Below are 16,738 nucleotides of genomic sequence, written 5' to 3' on the forward strand. Positions count from 1 at the left end.
GAATACCTGACCTAATTCCCTTCTCCTTTCAAGGCACTAATAATATAAGCGGTCAGGCCCGGGGCTCACAAAGGGATGAAGCAGGAACGGTGGAGGTCTTTCCCCTTCCGCGGCCGGACTGCTTAGGACCAGTCCGCTCTCGCCTCTGCACCGACCGCCAAGACCAGGGAGGCGGAAGGACCACGGCGCCGCGGCCGCTCTCCCGCCCCTTAGCGCGCCGCCGTTGCTGGGCAACACCTCCCAACCTCCGCCCCCGGGCGAACACGTGACGCGCATGTCACGTGACGGGACGGCGTCCTCCCGCGGAGGGGTGTAAACAGGCCCGGTGGCGGCCGAGCTGCGGGCCTGCTGCATCCTGGTGTCCGGCATGCTTCGGGCGCGCCGGGGCGGCCCCGCCGCGAGCTCCGCGCCCACCTGAGGTAACTCCTGCGGCCTCGGGACGGGCGTACCTCACGCCGCTTGCAGTCGCTGCTGCTCGCCGCCTACAAGGCCGGCTGAGCCCCCGGCCCCGGCAGGGGGTGTGGCTGCCGGCTGTGCAGTGCGCGACAGGTGGGGTGGGAGTGGGCGGCTGCCGAGGCCAGGGCTCTGCAGCGCCCTGCTTCGCGGCCCTGGCGTGGAGCCGGCCGAAAGGCGGCAGCGACCCCGGGTTGTGGGCCCTTCCGTTCCGGCTGCTCGAGGCTTGCCCCCGGGGCCGGGCCGAGCCGGGGGCCGCAGGATCCGTCGGGCGCTGAGGGCCTGGGGCTGCCTGCGTGGAGTCCCGGTTGCGGGCTGTGAGACCTTGGGCAAGTCAGCCTCAGCCCTGGCCCTGGCCTGAGTTTCCACATCTGTAACGAATGTCTGGACTAGGTGATCTTTGAGGACCTTCCACTTTTGACGTGTGTGATCTCGAGAGAGAGCTGCATACTTTGGAAGCTGCCAGAGGAAAAGCTTAGGTAGATATGTCTTTTAATTGCTAAGTTCCTGTTTTTAAATTTTTCATCTGATACGATTTGGATTTTTGTTCAACTGGGGGAAGTTTTTAATAGAAAACTTTTATACAAAGTAATGGTTTATGTTGCTGTTTTTTTCAGGCTTTTCTCATGCAACGAAACCTTTCTTAGAACTTCCTTTAGAAGTCCAATTAATTAAAACAGAAAGAAAGAAAGAAAGAAAATCGAAACCTCTGTCTGCCTCGCTGTCTTCCTGCTTTACTGCAATACCCCTAAGGGCCCCCAGGGATCACAGGTTGAGAGGCACTGTTAACACTGTTGAGGAAGTGTTCTGTGTTTGTTAATTTGACAGGCTCTGGAAGACGAATCTTTTGCTTACGTGGAGTTTTCTATTATTTTTCCTTCAACTTTGTTCGACTGTATGTCATACAATTAGAGAGACAATTAGTATATTTTGCAGATAGACTTGGAAAAGACCCCCAAATTTCCGATGGACCTTTCTGTTTCTATCTTTTCTTGTATTCCGGGCCCAAGGGATGTGAGTGTATGTTTATAATAGTGAGACTTAATGCTCATTGCTGGCCTAGTTGCTCAGGTATAGAATGGGAGTGGAAGACTTTTTGCAAGACTTTTATTTAGACCCAACTGAATGGATTAGGACATTTCCTCCGAAAAATATGTAAGTTGGGAAAGTACATGACTTAAAATCGTTAGAGCCATGGAATAACATGAACATATCACAAATTTTGAGACTCTGGATCTTGAGAGAACTGGGTTTAGGAGAAAAGGAGGTTCTGTTTCATCTAGTGAGTGAATGTATAAACAATATGAAGTGGTCTGTAGACCAAGAATTATCAGGATGATTTTTTTTTTAAGAGAAATGCTTAGTTTCCTGTTTTGTTTTCGAAGACTAGGGTTGATAAGAGATTTACTGAAACTTGGAAGTTTGATACTGAAAGAGGAAAACCATAGCCTTTTACAGCTTGTCCACTTGGTGCTTCTGTGAGGTGAACCAGAATCGGAGGTTGAAAGAATAATGAACGGAACCCAAGGAGACCTAGTGGAATATGTTTTCTCTTTTTAAAGTAACTCACTTCCTTAATCTTTGGTGTAGGTTTAGGTTAAGTCACCTCTTTTCTTTAGGTCTCAGTTTCTGCTACAAAGTGAGGAAATTGGATTGATTACTGCTGCATTTGTTGGCTTCAGTTAGGGTTGCCAGATAAAATACAGATAACTTAGTTTAAATTTGAATTTCAGATTAACGGTGAAAAAGTTTTTAGTATAAATATTGCATTTTTAGTATAAATAATGCATTATTAAAAAATCCATTGTTTATCTGAAATTCAAGTTGAACTGGGCTTACTGTATTTTTATTTGCTAAATCTGGGGACCCTACTTCAACATTTTTGTCTCCTTTAAATTAGTTCCAGGAAGAAATTATAGATGCACAGACAGGAATGAATTGATTCAACCAGTCAAGACTACCTATTTGTTATCAGCAGTAGTGTGTAGTTCTTGAGAAACAACTCTGTTTCACTTGTGGTCCTTGTCATGAAGCAGTTCCTTTTCTGCCATAAGCACATAATGTTTAGGTTTATACTCTTGGTGGTAAACAATTTTTAAAAAATTTTTAAATTTAAAAAAGATTTATTTTAGAGAGAGAGAGAGCTTGAGCAAGCACAGAAGGAGGGAGGAGCAGAGGGAGAGAGAGAGAGAGAATCTTAAGCAGACTCCACCTGGAGCCTGACTGGAGCTCCATCTCATGACCCTGAGATCACGACCTGACCTGAAACCAGGAGTCGGATGCTCGACCATCTGTGCCACCAAGGTGCCCCGGTAAACAATTTAAATATCTGAAGGCAAACAAAACAAAAAAAAACCCCTAAAATTTCTAAAAGTAACAAATTTGGGTCATGAAATGGTATGTACTATATTTTTTTCTGTAAAAGATGTAACACTACTTGTCCTTCAGTTATATGATTGACTTTAAGATATGTTCTAAGCAGTGCACTGTTCTGATGGTAAATAATCTTTCAGGAAGTTGTTATGCCTTCGATTTGGCCCCTGGTGAATATGGAAAATAATCAGTGTATGCACTATAAACATTTTATATTTTAACTGACCACTGTTAATCTTGTATTTGCTATATCTTGAAGAATTTCAGTGTTGAAATTCATTTTCAAGGAGTATAATTATTTAATTCCTCAATTTTTGAGAGTTTTAAAGAAAACTAGGCCAAATCTTTACTCACCTCTCTCTGAAATTACTGAATTTTCAAATTCATTCATTCATTCATTTATTCATTCATTCAGTAGTCAAAAAATTGAGTGCCTTCTATAGCCAGGCTGATTAATCAGTGCTCTAGATCTTTAGGTCCTTATCTTTGACAGAGGAGTTAAATCACGTGCATTCTAGGGATAATGTGATGAGGGCCTTGAAGTAATACAAATACCATGGAAACTGAGAGGAGGATGAGAACCCATCAGTTGATAGATTGAATGGCAGAACCTCCTAGAGGAGGTGGTATTTAATCTAGATCGTCGTGATAAAGTTTGGGTCAGGAAGACAGACTTACAGAAAGGTAGGAAGAAGCAGAAAAAGGCAGCGAATCCATCTTCTCATTTCTACAAAGGATACCCTTTGTTGGGTTAAAAGTGATTGGTAATATTGTTTATATGTAGTTTTTGGTTCCCTGTGATACTCTTCATCTGCATTAAGTATACTGGAATGAAATTTCTTCAGTGTGTATCTATATTAGATCTTCAAATGTCAGTGTAGCTCTCTGAAAAAAATGTTTGTGAAATGTGTCACATGTACAAAAATGTGTAATTTGCATATATAAAGCTCAAAAAATAACATATTATCACACCGTTGAAACCTGTGTGCCCCTTCCTGATTAGCCACCCCCTTTCCTTCTCTTCAGAAGTGACCACCATACTGAATTCTATCATTTCTTTGCTTTTCTTCATAAACTTATTTTATATGTATACAACCCACCCAAACATTGTTTACTTTTTCATGTTTTTGAACTCTATATAAATGGCATCATACGATGTGGATTTTTTTCTGAGACTTTTCCACTTAGGTTACTATGTTTAATTCATGTTTTTCCCCCCACCAAGGTTCCACCCATGTTAGTTTTTACCAAGTGTAAGGATTTTGCTGAGGTAAACACCTAGGATTGGAGTTGCTGCTTGTAGGGTATGGGTATCTGTGGTTTCCTAAATATTGCCAAATTACTTTCCATTGTAGTTGCGCTGTTTTAGTTTCCTCCCCACAGTGTATGAGAGTTCCTATTCCTATCCTGTCTACATGCTCTCTATTACTTGTTATGAGCAAATCATATATCTAATAAGAAAAGTCTAGTATCCAGAGTATGTAAAGAAGACTTACACCTCAACAATAAAAAGAAAAAGAATTCATTTTAAAAACAAAGGATTTGAATAGACATTTCTTTAGGCAGGACATACAAATGGCCAATAAGCACCTGAAAAGAAGCTTGATCTCATTAGCCACCAGGGAAGTGCAAATCAATACCCCAATGGAAATACCGTGTCATACTCACAGGGATGGCTATAATCAAAAAGACATAATAACAAGTGTTGCAGAGATAGTGGAGAAATTAGAATCTTCATACACTGTTATGGGGAATGCAAAGTGATGCACCTACTTTGGGAAACAGTCTGGTACTTCCTCAAACAGCTGAACATAGGGATAGCAAATGGCACAGCAACTCCACTCCTAGGTTTATACCTAAAGAAAAATTAAAATATATATTTACACCAAAACTTGTATGCAGATGTTCACAGTATCAGTATTCATAATAGCAAAAAAAGTAGAAACAAATTTATGCCAGTTGATAAATGGATAAATAAAATGTGGTTTATATACAGGGGAATATTAGCCATAAAAGGAATGAAGTACAGATTCATGCTACAACATAAATGAACCTTGAAAACATGATGCTAAATGATAAAAGCGAGTCACAAAAGGCCACATATTGTATGGTTACATTTATACAAAACTTCCAGAATACACAGATCTATAGAGTGAGAAAATAGATCGGTGATTGGGAGTTGGGATGGCGGTAGATGGGAGATTTGATCATGAGTAATAGGTTTCTTTTTAGGATGATGAAATGTCCTAAAACTGATTGTGGTGGTGGTTGCACAATTCTGTGAATATGTGAAAAGCCATTGAATTGTACACCTGAGAGAAGGGAGGATATTAAAACAAAACAAAACACACAAAAGGTTGCTACGTTGTGAGCAGCCCTATGGAGAGGCCCATATGATGAGGGATCAAGACTTGCCCACAGCCACATGATTGAGCTTAGAAGCAAATTCCTCCTTCCCCCCTTTCACAAAGAGCGAAGCCTTTAGATGATCCTATAGCCTGGCCAGCAGTTTTGACTGCAGCCTTATGATAGACCATGAGCCAGAGGTACCCAGTTTAGCTACCTAGATTGCTGACCCATAATAACTGTTAGATAGTAAATGTTCATGATTTTAAATGAGTTTTGGGGTAATTTGTTATGCACAATAAATAATACATGGGCAGTAACACTGCATTATGTGTTGCTTTTCATTTGGTGTTGTGGAAAGCCATGATGGTTAAGTTAATAAACTATAATTGACTCTTTTTTTAATCTGTCATTTTGTTAACCACAACTCATGACCAAGAGTAATACATTTCTTGAGATATTCTCTAAATTATTGGTGGGGGAGAATTTATGCTTAGAATAGGTTCAACTAGTTTTATTTTAATTTTTTGTTTATTATAATTTAAAAATTTTATAATCCTATGTGATGCATTATGAATCTTTATCAACCAGGGCAGGCCACTTCCAGACCAGATAGCAGTACAGAGTATTTCTCATATTGTCATGATCTTCTGGTAACCCTTTTATATTTAAAAGTTGTGAATGGTATTAATAAATTTTAGACAGATTTATTATTTATGGCTTTAGCAAAGCACTCAGAAAATGGTTATTGAGACAAAATGGCAGTTCCCTAGAAGCAGCCTCATTTTATTGAAACCATATGAAAGGAGGGTAAAGATTTTTTTTTTCCTTTGAGTATTCCTGTATTTCAGTTGAAGAATGATTGTTTGACTCTATGGGTAAGGAACTCATGTGGGTTTTGAAATTTGATTTTAAAAATGAAGACATGTTTTGGGGCACCTGTGTAGCTCAGTTGTTGGGCATCTGCCTTCGGCTTGGGTCATGATCCCAGGGTCCTAGGATCGAGCCCTGCATCAGGCTCGAGCAGGGAGCCTGCTTCTCCTTCTCTAGGTACCCCCTGCTTGTGTTCCCTCTCTCGCTGTGTCTCTCTGTCAAGTAAATAAATGAAATCTATATAAAAAAAAATGAAGACATGTTTAAAAAGGTTTTAAGGAGTCTCTTTGTCCTTTATTTTTCTTACCCTTTAAAAAATGTAAAAGATGTATATTTATTGATATACAAAGATATCAGAAATATTGTTATATGAAGAAAAGCAGGCCATAGACGTTTTCTCCTAAAAGTTTTATAGTTTTAGCTCTTATATTTAGGTCTATGATCTATTTTTAGGGTTTAGTACTAAGTGTATGTGGTATGGAGATAGGGATTTAGGTTCCTTTATGAATACACAGTTATTTTGGTCTCATTTATTGAAAAGATTATCCTTTCCCTATTGCATTTCTTGTCCTTCCTCTATTCTTTGCCCATTGTATTACCTTGCCATTTTATGTTGGAAATCAATTGGTGATACATATGTGGATCTATTTCTGATCTCACTCTTCTGTTGATTTGTAGGTCTGTCCTTACGTCAGTACCATACTACGTTTCTTACTGTAGCTTTATGTGGTTTAAAATTGGTTAGTATAAATTCTTTACCCTTGTTCTTTATGTTCAAAGATCTGCTTCAAAGAACTGTTTTTAGTTTTGTAGTGTACATGTCATGTACATATTTTGTCAAGTTTATATCTTAATATTTTATGGTTTTTGATGTTATAAATGGGATTAAAAATCATTTTCCACTTGTTCACTGCTAATATGTAGAAGTATAGTTGGATTTGTATATTACCTTTGTATCTGGTAGCCTTTCTAAATTCACGTACTACTGCTAGTAGTCTTCTCATTACTTTTTAAGAATTTTCTACATATGAGATCACTGAATAAAGACAGTTTTACTTCTTCCTTTCCAATCAGTATGCCATTTTTTTCTCCCTGCCTTCCTGCCTTCTTTCTTTCCTTCTTAATTTCTTTCTTTGATCTAGTGCATTGGCTAGCACCTCAAATCCAACATTATGATAGAAGTGGTAAGCAGACATTCATGTTTTATTCCCAGTCTGAGTGAGAAAGGATTGAGTCTTATGAATGATACAACAAGCACTAAGTATAAAAATTTTTAAATGTTAAATTAGACTTAATAAAAATTAAAAACTTATGCACTTTAAAAGATGCTGCTAAGAAAAAGAAAAGATATGCTACAGAATGGGAACAGGAGCACCTGAGTGGCTCAGTCGGTTAAGCGTCTGCCTTCAGCTCAGGTCAGGATCCCAGGGCCCTGGGATCGAACCCCGCTTCGGGCTCTCTGCTCAGCGGAGAGCCTGCTTCTCCCTCTGCCTGCCATTCTGCCTATCTGTGCTCTCTATCTCTCTGTCAAATAAATAAATAAAATCTTTTAAAAAAAGAGAATGGGAACAAATATTTGCATTTCATATATCTGACAGAGGACTTTTATCCAATGTGTATAAAGAACCTCTATAAATTGTTAATAAGGCAGACAATCCAAATTATAAAATTGGTAAAAGATTTGGACAGACACTTCACAAAAGAAGATATTTGAATTCACAATAGGCACATTTAAAATTCTCAATATATTCAGTCATTTAGGGAAATGCAAATCAAAATTATAAACAACTCTTTGCCTATAACGATGGTTACAATTGAGGAGATTGTATCAAGGGTTGGTGAAAATGTAGAACAACCAAAACTTACATGAATTGCTAGTAGGAGTCAGCTTAAATGTGCATTTATGGGATGATCCAGCAGTTCTAGTCATAAAAGATTACGTCACAAATGATTTACAACCAAATGTTCAGAGATCAAAACCGGAAATAGCCCAAATGTTCATCAGCAATTACACAGTGGAATACTATTCCACAGTAAAAAGGGAACTACTGATAATATCATGGCATGAAATTGAAAAACATTTTGCTGAGCAAAAGAAGCTGGACACAAAACAGTGCATACTGTATAATTCCATTCAATTCATCTTAAAGCCAACAAAACTAACCTATAATGAAGCAGTTTAGTGATTGCCTAGGGTCAGAGGGGGAGGAATTGACTGTAGAGGGGCAACAGGAAATTTTTTGCAGTGATAGAAATGTTCTGTTTGAATTTTAATTGGTTAGTGGTTATACTGCATATACTTTTGTTAAAAGTTTTCCAACATTACACTTAAAATGGGTATTTTATGTAAATTATGGCTTAATATAATTTATTTTAAAAAAGCAAGGGTGTAAATAGCATTTATAGAATAAGCATATATGTGTTGTATATATAGTATCTCTATGTAAAACTTTTAAGTGTATGTATACACACATGCATAAGAAATGTCTAGAAGGATGTTCAGCAGTTGTTACTGATTATGTCTCGATGGTGGGATTTTAGGTGATTTTGAAAGAATGGTTGGACTTTCCTATATTATTTGAATTATTTTTTTCAGTGAACATGTCTTGACAAAAGCAAAACTTTTTTTTTGTTATCTGGAAGTTTTATCCCTTGATGTTTTCATCTTTTAAATATTGAATAAGCATTATAATAATTATGAAATATGTTTAGATCTTAAATACTTTTATTCTGTAATCACCACCAGTTAGGAACAAAACCTTACATTACCTCTGATGCCCCTTGGTCCTCCTCTCACCCCATCTTTTTACCTCCCCCCAGACATAACTGATGCCCTAAATTTGTGTTTATTATTTCCTTGTTATTTTTAATAGTTGTATCACATTTGCCTCTCTAAGCTATGTTCCACTGTTGAACTTAATAACTAGAATAATAGTGTGTGTATATTTTCATCACCTGCTTTTTTATCCCACATGAGACTTGAGACTCACCCATGTTTCTGTATGTGGTTGTAGTCCACTGATATGTAATTGTTATATTGTATTACATTATATGGATATTCCATAATTTGATCTTTTACTCTTGGTGAATAATTGGGTTGTTATTTTTTCCTGTTATGAGCAGTGGTTATGTGAACATTATTTTTGAAGTTTATTTATTTATTTTTGGGGTAATCTCTCCAAGCACTGTGGGGCTTGAACTCATGACCCTGAGATCAAGACCTGAGCTGGGATCAAGAGTTGGATGCTTAATTGACTGAGCTACCCAGGCGCCCCTGATTTTTCTCATAACGGTGTTGAAGTGCCTGTTTTCTTTCTTTCTTTCTTTCTTTTTTTTAAGATTTTATTTATTTATTTGACAGAGAGAGAGCACAAACAGGGGGAGTGGCAGGGAGAGGGAGAGGAAGAAGCAGGCTCCTTGCAGTACAGGGGGAGCCTGATGCAGGACTCCATCCCAGTACCCTAGGATCATGACCTGAGCCGCCGGCAGTGGCTTAACCAACTGAACCACCAGGCGCCCTGAAGTGCCTGTTTTCATATGTATGTCTTTGAACATTCATGGAATTATTAGTATAGTAGAGTCCTAAAAGTGGCATTGTCTGGCCAAATGAGATTTAAATTGTGTAGTGGCAGTTGTTGCCCCGATTTTTATTTCAATCTATACTTCCCCTGATAATGTGTAGGTACCCTTTTTCCATTCCCTTGCCCATATTACCTGTTACCAGTCTCTATATTTTTCTGTATTTTAAAATTAATGTTTAAGTTTTCATCAAAATACTTGGATATTGTTTAAAAATAATGAACACAAAGGACGTATAATGAACACAGAGGCAATTTATGTTTTCTTATTTCTATGGTAGTTACCTCCATAGTTCTAAACTTAATGGTTATACATATTATTGATTTTTCAACTTTAGATTATACATTGCCTCCTGTTATGTGGATTTGGGCATCTTAAATTCCTCACTTACCTTTTCTGCATTCCAAGTATGGTTATAGCCCTATTTTTATTGAAATAATAGTCGGTGACCACTTAACTGCCAAGTAGTAGTCTGTGACTACTTTTTCTTTCTTATGTGTCTTTTTAAAGTTACCTTTTTTTTCAGTGACCTAACTTTTCATATACACATTCTTAATTTTTACCAGATGCTCTCTTATATCCTCTATAATATATTTTCTTATCAATCTCTAATTTTCTGGAGATCTTTCCTCCTAGAGCCTTCCATCATCCTGCTTTAATGTGAACCTGAATTCTCTGGGCTTGCTGCTCAGTCACTATGTGGGAGACCCTTATCCTGGCCAGTTTCTCAGAGAATCATCTGCTCTCTCATTGTGTATTAGTCTTGGTAATTTAAGCTCTTGCTCCTCAAAATGTATTCCATAAACCAGCCACATAAGTATCATCTTTGAGCTTGTTAGGAAATTATAAAATCTCAGGCTACCTCCTAGATCTACTGCATCAGAACAAGATGATTGGTATGCACCGAAAATTTGGAAAGCCCTGGGCTGTGTGTTATAGTGTGGTAACAACAAAATATTGTTGTCATGCAAAACTTAGCACAAGATGGACGTAACTCTTCCATCTGCCTCCAGGCTGACAGTTGAAGAGAGCTGGATGGAGCGTCTCAGTGAATGTTTTCAAGGTCCTACGAGTGACAGATAGTACTCTCCCCATATTATATTGGCCGGCAACCTGTCACATGGCCTCTCACAGAATTGCAAGAGAAACGGGAAAATGTAGTCTCTGGTTTGCCTGGGAACGGGAAACTATGTAGTAGTTAAATAGCATTGACTCTGTTTCAGTTGGTCATTCTGGTCCCCAAACTGTTTCATTCTTTTTCTCACACACAGAGCACACTAATCCCCTATCCAAACAGTCATTGCCTTCAGTTCATAGTACAGGATCTTTATGTCTGGCTGGCTGTCAAGTCCACATCAGCCTTTCTTGTTCAGGTGAACTAAAGACGTATTTGCCCCCATCCCCCAAAAAAATATTCTAGTAAGAATACAGCATCATTAGTAATCTCATTTGGAAGGTGAAGTATAGAGAGACAGAAGTCACTCTTTTGTAACAGTTCTTTAATCTTTATGGGCAGAAAGGATGTTTTTTAAAATTTTTTATTGTTATGTTAATCACCATACATTACATCATTAGTTTTTGATGTAGCGTTCCATGATTCATTGTGGGCGTATAACACCCAGTGCTCCATTCAATATGTGCCCTCTTTAATACCCAGCACCAGGCTAACCCATCCTCCCACCCCCCTCCACTCTAGAACCCTCAGTTTGTTTTTCAGAGTCCATTGTCTCTCATGGTTCGTCTCCCCCTCCGATTTCCCCCCCTTCATTCTTCCCCTCCTGCTATCTTTTTTTTTCTTAACATATATTGCATTATTTGTTTCAGAGGTACAGATCTGTGATTCGACAGTCTTGCACAATTCACAGTGCTCACCATAGCACATACCCTCCCCAGTGTCTATCACCCAACCACCCCATCCCTCCCACCCCACCCCTACTCCAGCAAGCCTCAGTTTGCTTCCTGAGATTAAGAATTCCTCATATCAGTGAGGTCATATGATACATGTCTTTCTCTGATTGACTTATTTCACTCAGCATAACACCCTCCAGTTCCATGCATGTTGTTGCAAAAGGCAAGATCTCATTCATTTTGATGGCTGCATAATATTCCATTGTGTATATATACCACCTCTTCTTTATCCATTCATCTGTCGATGGACATCTTGGCTCTATCCAGAGTTTGGCTGTTGTGGACATTGCTGCTATAAACATCGGGGTGCATGTACCCCTTCGGATCCCTACATTTGTATCTTTGGGGTGAATACCCAGTAGTGCAATTGCTGGATCGTATGGTAGCTGTATTTTCAACTTTTTGAGGAACCTCCATACTGTTTTCCAGAGGGGTTGCACCAGCTTGCATTCCCACCAACAGTGTAGGAGAGTTCCCCTTTCTCCACATCCCCGCCAACATCTGTCATTTCCTGACTTGTTAATTTTAGCCATTCTGACTGGTGTGAGGTGGTATCTCATTGAGGTTTTGATTTGGATTTCCCTGATGCTGAGCGATGATGAGCACTTTTTATGTGTCTGTTGGCCATTTGGATGTCTTCTTTGGAAAAATGTCTGTTCATATCTTCTGCCCATTTCTTGATTGGATTATTTGTTCTTTGGGTGTTGAGTTTGATAAGTTCTTTATAGATTTTGGATACTAGCCCTTTATCTGATATGTCATTTGCAAATATCTTCTCCCATTCTGTCAGTTGTCTTTTGGTTTTGTGGACTGTTTCTTTTGCTGTGCAAAAGCTTTTTATCTTGATGAAATCCCACTAGTTCATTTTTGCCCTTGCTTCCCTTGCCTTTGGCGATGTTTCTAGAAAGAAGTTGCTGCGGCTGAGGTCGAAGAGGTTGCTGCCTGTGTTCTCCTTTAGGATTTGGATGGACTCCTATCTCACGTTTACGTCTTTCAACCATTTTGAGTCTATTTTTGTGTGTGGTGTAAGGAAATGGTCCAGTTTCATTCTTCTGCATGTGGCTGTCCACTTTTCCCAACACCATTTGTTGAAGAGAATGTCTTTTTTCCATTGGACATTCTTTCCTGCTTTGTCAAAGATGAGTTGACCATAGAGTTGAGGGTCCATTTCTGGGCTCTCGATTCTGTTCCATTGATCTATGGGTCTGTTTTTGTGCCAGTACCATACTGTCTTGATGATGACAGCTTTGTAATAGAGCTGGAAGTCTGGAATTGTGATGCTGCCAGCTTTGCTTTTCTTTTTCAACATTCCTCTGGCTATTTGGGGTCTTTTCTGGTTCCATACAAATTTTAGGATTATTTGTTCCATTTCTTTGAAAAAAGTGGATGGTATTTTGATGGGGATCGCATTGAATGTGTAGATTGCCCTAGGTAGCACTGACATCTTCACAATATTTGTTCTTCCAATCCATGAGCATGGAACGTTTTTCCATTTTTGTGTCTTCTTCAATTTCTTTCATGAGTATTTTATAGTTTTCTGAGTACAGATCCTTTGTCTTTTTGGTTAGATTTATTCCTAGGTATCTTATGGTTTTGGGTGCAGTTGTAAATGGGATCGACTCATTAATTTTATTGAGATCTTTTTCTTTTTGTCTGCTTGGGTGCCCCCTCTCATTTGTAGCCTTCTTATTTATTATTATTTATACCTTTTTTCTTTATTTATTAGTAGTTCTTCATCAGATATGTGCTTTGTAAATATTTTCTCCCAGTCTGTAGCATTTCTTTTCACTCTTTGCAGAGCAAAATTTTTTATATTGATGAAATCCAGTTCATAAGTTTTTCCACTTGGGGATCATGACTTTGGTGTCAAGTTTCAGAACTCTTTGGCTAACCCTAAATCCTGGAGATTTTCTTCTATGTTCTTTTTCCTCCCTAAAAGTTTTATAGTTTTATGTTATACATGTAAGTCCATAAAGTATTGAATTAATACTTGTATAATGTATGAAACTTAGGTCAAGGTTCATTGTTTTTCCCTGTTGTTTTGGCACCATTTGTTGAAAAGCTACCCTTCCTCCGTTGAATGGCCTTATCAAAAATTATCTGGGCATATTTGTGTGGATGTATTTATGTGTTCTCTATTCTGTTCCATTGATGTATATGTCCCTTTGGCAATACCACACAGTCTTGATGATGGTGACTCTGTAATTAAAGTCTTTGTAATCAGTAAACTGATTTCTCCCGTTCTCTTTTTTTCTTTCAAAGGTGTTTTGGCTATTGTAGGTCCTTTGTTTTTCCATATACTTTTAAAAATAATCCTGTCTTTTTTTTCTTTTCCTTTTTTCTTTTTCATAACCCTGAGATCAGGAGTTGGATGCTTGACTAACTGAGCCACTGAGGTGCCCCAAAATAATCTTGTCTATGTATACCAAAAAATATTGGTGAGATTTTGATACGAATTAGGTTAAACATGTTTACTTTGTTGAGCTCTAGTCCATGAATACAGTATGTGTCTATTTATTAATTCTCTGATTTCTTTCACCAGCATTCTATGCTTTTCAGCATAAAAGATCTTTGTTTTATACTTAAGTATGCCATTTTTTTATGATTGTGTTGTTGTATTTTTAATTTGTGTCCTTGTTTTCATTGCTAGTATATGCAACTATAATTTTAGTAGGCTTATGTTATATCCTGCACATTGCTGAACCCACTTATTCTGGGAGTGTTTTGGTAGATTCCTTGGGATTTTTTTATATAGACAATCATGCCAACTGCAAATAGGTGCAGTTTTATTTCTTAATTTCTAATCTGCATGCCTCTTACTTCCTTTTCTTGCCTTATTGCACTGGTTAGAACCCCCAATACCATATTAAACAAGAGTTGCCTTTTTCTCAGTCTTGGGGGAAAAGCAGTTGGTTCATTAAGTGTCCTGTTAGGTGTAGGGGTTTTTTTGGTAGATGCTTTTTATCAAATTAAGGAAATTCTTTTTTCTTATTTTTCTGAAATTTTATCCTACATGGGTGTTGAATTTCATCAAATGTTTTATCTGCATTCATTGATATGAACATGTGATTTTATTCATTAGCTTTTTAACACTGTACATCAACATTATAGATTTCAAAAATGGACAGATCTTACATCCTTAGAATAAGCTTCATTTGGTCATGGTTTATAATTCTTTTTATATTTGCTGAATTCTGTTTGTGAATACTTTGTTAAAGTTCTCTTTTTCTTTTCTGTTTAGAGAACATGTAGCCATTCCATTCTTTTAGAGTACATGCGCTAGTGACACATTCTCTTGGTTTACTTTTATCTCAGAATGTCTTGATTTCTCTTTCCTCTCTGAAGGATATTTTTGTTGGATATAGGTTTCTGAGGTGATAGTTCTTTTCTTTCAGTCCTTGAAAGGTGTTGTTTCTCTTCTTACTGGCCTCTGGTTTCTGATGAAATATTTGCTGTCATTTAAATGGTTTTTCTCTTGTAGGTAAGGTGGTGTTCTCTCACTGCTTTCAAGATGTTTTCTTCGTAGTGTTCAGAAGTTTGACTATGACATGTCTTGGTGAGGAGTTCTTTAAGTTTATCCTGTTTGTAGTTTGCTCAGAATCTTGTCTGTAAGTGTATACATCTTTTGTGAAATTTGGGAATTTTCAGCCATTATTTCAAGTGCCTTTTCAGCTCAGTCCGTTGTGATGACGTGAATATTGACTCTTTAGTTATAGTCTCACAGGTCCCTGAGACTCTCTTCATTTTTTTTTTCCCCAGTCTGCTTTCTCACTGTTGTTCAGATTGGGTAGTTTCTGTTGTTCTGTCTTCTGGTTCACCGACTCTTTTCTCTGTTTCCACCATTCTTATATTAAACCCATCTGTTGATTTTTGTATTTTGATAATTACATTTTTCAGTTTTGAAATTGCCTTTTGGTTCTTCTTTGTAGCCTGTATTTCTTTGCTGAGACTTTGTTTTTTTACTGAGGCACAGAAGTGATGGGGATGAAAGTCCCTGCTAGTTATTCAGCCTTCTCTAATAACATATTGACGGGAATATTGGGATGCTTTGTTATACATCTTGGTAGGAGTAGTAGTCTAGTCTCTCTTCTGTTGTTGCTGGACTGGGTGGGGGTGTAGCTGCAGTTTGTTTTTTTTTTTTCCCTGTGGTGTTTGGCTGGAGTAGGGTGTCTAAAATTTTATTGTCTTAAAGTTTTTGTCTTTCTGGGCTGACCCTTTTCTGCTTGTTGGGTTAGAAAGAGCTGGCTTTCCTTGGGGCTTTTTTTGGGGGGGGCGGTTCTGTACTTCTTTTTGTTTCTGAATTGCCAGTTCTTCAGCTGTAAGTTTGGGTTATATAAACAAAAAGAAAACCCAAGGAACTCAATACCATGTCATTCCTTGAATCCTGAGGTCCCTGGCTGGTCTGCCTTCTTCTCTGCCTTTCAGGGTCTTTATTTTATATATAATGTCCACAGTTTTTAGTTATACTTAGTGGGACAAGTAGGGAAAAGTATATTTACTCTATCTTCCCAGAAACAAACTTTTTATTTTTTAAAAATCATTTTACTATCCTTTTAATAGAGTCTTGGTAGAAGAGGAACTAAAAAGTCTTTAATCCATACTTTTATTATTTATTAATGTTTTAGTACATTTGTATGAATTAGGCAGATTAAATATTTTATTTGCTTAGTGCTTGTTTTGTTCATGGCACACGGTTATGTGGGAAGGGCTTTGAGAAATGATTGAGAGCATGGGACTCTGCTTGGCTAAGATTTCTCAAAAAGCTCCATTCTGTAAATGAATCCCTTCTCTGTTACTCCCAGAAAGGTTAGATTGCTTTTAGGTGAATTTCTTGAGGATAGTCGCTGTAGAAGATGATACTTTAATACCATAACCTGATTTTTAGGTTAAAATGACATTTTATGTCAGGAATACTGGTATAATATATCCTTTAAATTTATAGTCTATAAATTACAATTTTTATGCTATAATCTTTTACATTTATCTTGATTTGTTAAAAGATAATTTTACTATAGTCTCAGGAAGGATAACTTATTATATTAGATTCTATCAAAGCATTAAAATTTTCAAGAATTATTGGAAATCTCAAGTTTGTTAATTCAGTTGAGATAACGTTAGGAATGTTCTAGTACTTACCCAGGTAGCATGATAGTTAAGGATATCGGCCCTGGAGCCAGTTTCAGTGCTTACTGTATGAACTTGAGAC

The 16,738-nt window shown here is 37.8% G+C and overlaps 1 protein-coding gene across 1 annotated transcript in view; it reads left to right on the forward strand.

The window, feature by feature from the left end:
* The first annotated feature begins 297 nt into the window (after positions 1-297).
* MARCHF8 (membrane associated ring-CH-type finger 8) overlaps positions 298-16,738 on the forward strand; it is a 149,606-nt gene continuing 133,165 nt past the window's right edge. The window contains exon 1 of the mRNA XM_027595471.2: positions 298-419. The gene's annotated coding sequence lies outside the window, so the exon portion shown is untranslated. The remainder of the gene's footprint in view (positions 420-16,738) is intronic.

Source organism: Zalophus californianus, chromosome 15 (assembly GCF_009762305.2).
Source record: "Zalophus californianus isolate mZalCal1 chromosome 15, mZalCal1.pri.v2, whole genome shotgun sequence".
NCBI classification, from domain to species: domain Eukaryota; kingdom Metazoa; phylum Chordata; class Mammalia; order Carnivora; family Otariidae; genus Zalophus; species Zalophus californianus.